Raw genomic sequence first — 6,183 nt, forward strand, 5'->3', positions numbered from 1 at the left:
GTCCGACTGAGGCTGGCATATTTGTCTGCAGAAGTTAGCGTGGTCCTGCTGCACTCACACAGCCCCACCAGTGGCTTTCTGGACCCCAGCTGCACAGCAGGGACCACGCAGCTTTTGGACAGTTTTACTTTTCTTGCTGTTTTGCCCCCAACAATATATGAGACTCTCTTATGGGTCAGGCTTTTCCTTCTCGGAGGCTTTCTGGCAGCAGTTACACTACAGCCTGGCGCGTTGTGCCTCAGCTGTCTGGGAAGCTGAGCGGCTGCTCCATCCAGCATGGCGGTGCCCGATACAGCCTTCCTGGTGTAACGTCGTGGGGTGGGTGGCCAGCTCAGTACTCTGAAGCAGGCTCTTGACTGGCTTGCTAATGAATCTGGCTGTCCCTCATTTGCAATATTATAACCATTGTTAATGTTGCAGGCTAACAATAGCCAGTATTTTGCATTAGGCAAATATGCTCTGGCTCATTTCTGTTGAGAGAGCCAGATAGCCCCTGATCCCAGGAGGGGACTAGCCAAGAGTGGACATCTGGGTGATGCTGGAGAAGGGTGTTACAATGACTGTTTCATTGAGAAGAGATGTGCAATGGGGAGCATGAGGTACACTCATACGTTTGAGCTGCATGTCTGCACAGACCTCCATCTCTGGACCCACGATGGCTTTTCAATGGTAGTCCCGTTAGTCATCTTAACAGGTGGGAGGGCAACAGGCAAGGCTTTTTGGTGCAAGTGTTAATGCAGTATGAATAATGCACTACAGTTACCCATCTGGAAACCCTACAGTTCCCCTCAGATGGAAGTGTAGATTTTAATTATCTCTGCATGACAGACGTGAAATGAGAATATAGCTATTGCCATACGTTGCACGACTGACTCCAGTGCCCACGGAGAGTGAGAAAACTGCAGCTCACATTTTAAAGTCTCCCAAGGGATTAGCCAGCTTGTCGTTTGCAGGATATATCTCTCCATGATGCCTACACAACTGTAACCAAGCAAGCTCACAGTGTGGGAAGCAATCTGTAACGCAGATGGTAAGTATTAAAACCCCCTGTTTATTAGTGTGTCATGCATGGGGATTAGGACGACAATAAGACAGATTTGCATTTCAGCAGAGTACAGGCATATTTGCGTGCACTAAATATATTTCTCTACACAATATTTTCTGACTCTTTGGGTGTCCCAATTCTCCTGTGAATTTACTGTTCTTTGAGTGTAAAGACCAGATTACACTGGGACTAAGGGCTTGAGCTGCAGTGGTATGTGTGGCAAGGCTTTTAGGGATCACTTCTCCTTTTTCATATTTGCCTGTGTGTCAGTAGCTAAGTGCTCCACAAATGGGACATGAGCTCTGTCCCGGGGAAGTAGCATTACTTGCTAAAAGTAGAGGAAGAGAAGAGAAAGGTTAAAAAGCCTCTTCAGAGCCACCGACCCCTCTCAGCTAGACATGGTGCCAGCAGCCTTGCAGGGGCTGCTGTAGCTTTGAAATTCAAGCTTTGGTGTAGTGCTGTGCTCAGGATTAGCTGGGAATCCTGATGAGTGGGACACTTCATAAAAGTCTAGTGTATTTATTGCACGGCGTTGTCTTTCCAAAAAAACAATTATCTGATACAGCTTGCTCATAGCTGTAGTCAATAATCAAGGTATCTAACACACAGCTTTGTGCTAGAGAGAGCTACCATGAGCATTACAATTTTGCTTTTTTCTGTAGCTATGGTCTCTGGCAAAGAAAACATTGTCTGTTGATGGTGGTGACTTTTGAGCAGTTTTTGAACATCTTTTGAATTTTGAGAGGTTTTTTTTAAGGAAGAGTTGGAAGTTGGATTTTTCACTACCAGGCCCCACTTATTAATTTTGGCCTGCTCCTGCTGGCTGTGGGTACTGGATCTGAACACGAGTATAAAAAGCTGGAGAGCTGGTGATGGAGAGGTCAAAGGCAGTTTTAATGTGCTGGCTTGGTCACTGCTGCGTCCGTTCAGCTGGACGTGAGTACTGTGCTTCAGTGCTGCAAAGGTGCTCTTCCAAACAGCAGAGATTCTGAGCCAGCCTGGCTGCAGCTCCCAGCCCCAGGTCTCTGCACTTTCAGGCCACTGTTGCCATTGTGTGAGAGTATGTAATGGTAACGCTTGGGACTGTTTCCATCTCCAGGCTGGTAGCGGGCTGGCTTGCAATTTAAATCATTCTCGGTTTGGCAGGTGAATATGGAACAAGCCAAGCAAAAGCAACCAGTGCTGCCAGGAGGCTGCCATGGGGGTCATGGCCTCGGGCACACACGACACCTCTGACCACCTGGCGACCTTGAAACAGCCTGGTGTGAGGGCGGGCAGCGGGGAAAGCCATGCACTCCCACAGGAGTGGGAGCTTGATGGCAGCAAACGAGGGTCACACTTTACACTTTTTAGCAAATGCACAAGGTCCCACCTGCTGCTGAGCCACACTTCCACCCTGTTCAGAGATGTACCCACATTTCCTAACTTCTACTTGCAACACGCATTGGAAGTATTAAAACTGAAACCATTTTCTTTTCTTCTGTCCCCTAAATTAAATCATCTGAATCCAGAAAAGCAAGTGCAAGCTTACTTGCAGCCTTACATAGAAACTTGGATGGATTAGGAGACTGGGCTCATGACAACATTACTGTTGGAAAAATAAACCAGGCTAATTCAGTACTTGCTGGTTTGGTTTCTAATCTCTGCCAAGGGGTGCAATAACATTTGGCTGCTGCCAGAGTAGCTGGTTCTGTGCCAGGGGACAGCACACAGAGAAGCCCCTTGACAGGAAGAAGCCTGGATCAGGCACCCTGTGCCCAGAAAGCAGTTTGCAGAGCGAGCACATCAGGAGGAGGCAGCCTCAAGGCAGGGCAGAATGGACTAAGCTAAAGGTGAGGTGCCTGCTACATCCCTCTTGATGGCATAATGAGGGAAATTTAGAAAAAGATTGCCTTGGCACCAGCCCTCCAGCTGAAGAAGGCCACGGGATGGAGAGCTGTAGCTGAGATGGACCAGGACATACAAGACAGTACTGAGAAGTCAACAGCCCAGGCTCCAAGGCTGATGCTCTGTGTCTGGAAATTCTCTCTTGCACCATGCACATCAAAGGCAGTGTTTTACTCTAAAAACCAAACATGCCTACTCAAGAGGATTCAGCTGACGCTTTTGTGTTACTGACTACAGAACATAACCAGCAAACCATCCACAAGAGCTCATTTTCTGCCATCACACCGGAGATGCAGAGGCACCTGAACTGTGGGGATGAAGAGGTGAGGAGCACTTTCAAAGACAGCAAAGACACACATGGGTTTGCAGTGAGGACCTAGTGCTTCAGGTTCATGAAATACAAAAAGGGTGATGTGTCCTACCTTGTCAGAGGACTTGCCTCTTCAAGCCTAGCCCTGCGGGACCGGCTGCAGTCCTGTGAGCATCCCACAAGCACAGACTCAGCACAAAGCCCAGATGAAAGCCTTACCTGGTCCCGGCAGCCCAGGGATGCTGAAACAATCAGGGCTCACCCCAATCAGCTGTGGGCACTTGGTGGCCAATAAGCACACCACTTCCAGGTGATGCTGAGGGGAGGACATGGCCCTACACGGTTTGAAATACACATCCTTGACAACAACCCCTTGATAGATTCCTCAATGAACACAAAATATTATGCAGCTTATGGGATGTCATGCTATAATTGCATATATTAATTTGAAATCGTTTGGCTTCCAAATAACTGCTTAGTCTGTTAGAAGTAGATATTGCAGGTGGAGGAAATTCCAGGTGCTCAAGCATCCTCCGTCACTAATGACATGACAACTCACAAGTTTCTGTTTGCAAAGGATGTAACAAATAGTTGTGAGTAGATCAATAGTCTTTTTTTAATGTTTTTAAAAAAGCAGGATGTTGCTGCTGAGCCCAGAGGAGCCAAAGCTCACAGCTAGACTGAGCAGGGGACAATGGGCCACAAGCAGGCCAGCTTAGGAAAAGAGGTGGGTGGTTGCATTTAGGAAGCTTTTTAAACTGCGATTCATTCCCCTTGTATCAATCATTTACACGTAGCAACAGAGGATGCAAAACAAACAGAGAACCATAAAATTTTGCAAAATAGGTATATTTTAAAATTTGAACCAAATACAGTTTGCATGTATTGCATGAATCACATGCAGGTGAACACTATAAAAGATAAAAATACCTGTGCACATACTTTATAAATCCAAGCATTTATATATAATTTATAAAATCTTCATAGCATAAAACAGCTGTAATGCAGAAGAGAAATTTTACATGCTGCATGAATGTCCCCATCAAACTGTGCCTTTCTTGGGACTAACTGATTCTACTCCACAGCTTAAATGCTCAGCTTGCTGTCAAGTTTTTCCTATTTTTGGTCCCATCAACTGTGATGTGGCACCTCCACAGGGCTTCAGCTCTGCCATGCAGCTGTACATCATAAAGCACTCTTAACAGAAGGTATTTGGAAGGTGTTTTAGAGCCTGATGGCAGCATTTCTGTGGTGTGTGGGAGGAAGAGAGGCTGAGGACGGGGCCCCATGGCTTTGGTGGCCCAAGTCCAGCATTCACCAAAGGGCAGGTGTGAGTGGACGTGTGCCCTGCTAAAAGACTCATCGAAGCTGCTTACGTACACATGTAAAGTCCACACAGCCTGATTTAAAACAGTTTATCTGCAGCCTGGTCAAATCTAAAACTGGTTAATTTTTCTGCCTGCATTTCTTCTGGAGATGACCAACCTGATTTTAAAACCACACGGCTCTTTCATGGCACACCTCCTGCTCCTCAGTCAAAACTCTCAGCTACACTTTTGGAACTTAATTATATTTATCAAGTGATTAACTGATGGCAAAGCATCTCCTTTACATTCTTCAGGTTGATTTTGCTTGCCACCAAGAAGACAAGCATACCTGGTTAAAAAGCTGGCTTTCACTGTACATTCTGCCAGGAAAGGCACAGGGGTCATGCTCGAAGCTCCATGGTCATCATGTGTTACATTTATCTAGTCAAGCAGACCACATTCACTGCTGTATTTCTCAACAGCTCATTGGTCCAACAGCTGATAAATATTTTTTTAAAATAAGCAGCCTGAGTTATAGCAATGATCCTCCTATGAACACTCAACTGCTATTCTACAAGTGTATAATGGTAATGCAAGATGCATGGAAGACTAACTATAATGCTGTGCAGCACCAGAAAGTGATAGCATCTTATCATCACCACACGTTGTAGTCACCAGAGTCACCACTCAGCTCCTTCCACAACGCAGTTTAAGGACACTACTCATCACCCCTGCACGGTAGGAAGGACTTTTTCCCATCCCCTAGACAGGGAAGCTAATTTGGAATTAAACAGTTTGAACACAAGCCTCAACATTGTGGTAACAACTCTGCTCAGTTGTATATAGGCAAAGGATCTTTTAGTGGATTTGTTACAAATCATTTTAAATGTTTTCTGTTGGATTTTTCTTTCTTCTGTTCTACTGTTTTGTTTGTTTGGGGTTTTGTTTTGTTTTTTTTAGGGATTGCAGTGGGTAAAACCACACACAGAGAAATAGCCAAGTCTGGCAGTGCCCTCAGAAGACACTATGACAATAATTATCAGATTTCTTTAGGAAAATGCACAGGTACACCCAAGTGTGCCTGTCTCTGATCTCTGCCAATACTGCTTGTTGAAGAAACCTGCTGTGTTGGCCAGCAGGATGATTCCACTGAGGCTTGACAGCAGAAAGGTGCCAGCGATTGAAGAGCATCCACCTCCCTCCACATCACTTTCCCATCTTCTGCCACTCCTCCTTTGCCCCCCGTCTGCAGGCGTTAGCTCTGCATGTCCCAGGGACAGAGCTTTTCTCTTGGCTGGTTGCCTCTTCCCCGACCCGTGCAGCCATTAACTCACCCGTGCCCCAAACACTAGCCCTTCCTTGGCTTGCTCTCCTGCTTCAGCAGGAGCAATCCCACAGCCAGACAGGTGGTTTCAGAGTCCGCAGAACCATGGGGTCAGTGTCCCACAGGCACAGCCATGCTTCTTGGCACTCCCAACCCCATGGCAAACTGGCCACTGCTGCTGCTCTGGCAGGGATTTCGGCTTTGTGCTCTGTGCTTGTCATCTTTAGCTGTCTGGGGCAGGGGTCTCTAGTCATGGGACACAGTGGGGTCAGTGACTTCTAACCCGAAGTTATTTGTGTACAGCAATTCC

Source organism: Athene cunicularia, assembly GCF_003259725.1.
Source record: "Athene cunicularia isolate RWA chromosome 9 unlocalized genomic scaffold, athCun1 chr9_part1, whole genome shotgun sequence".
In the NCBI taxonomy this organism is placed as follows: domain Eukaryota; kingdom Metazoa; phylum Chordata; class Aves; order Strigiformes; family Strigidae; genus Athene; species Athene cunicularia.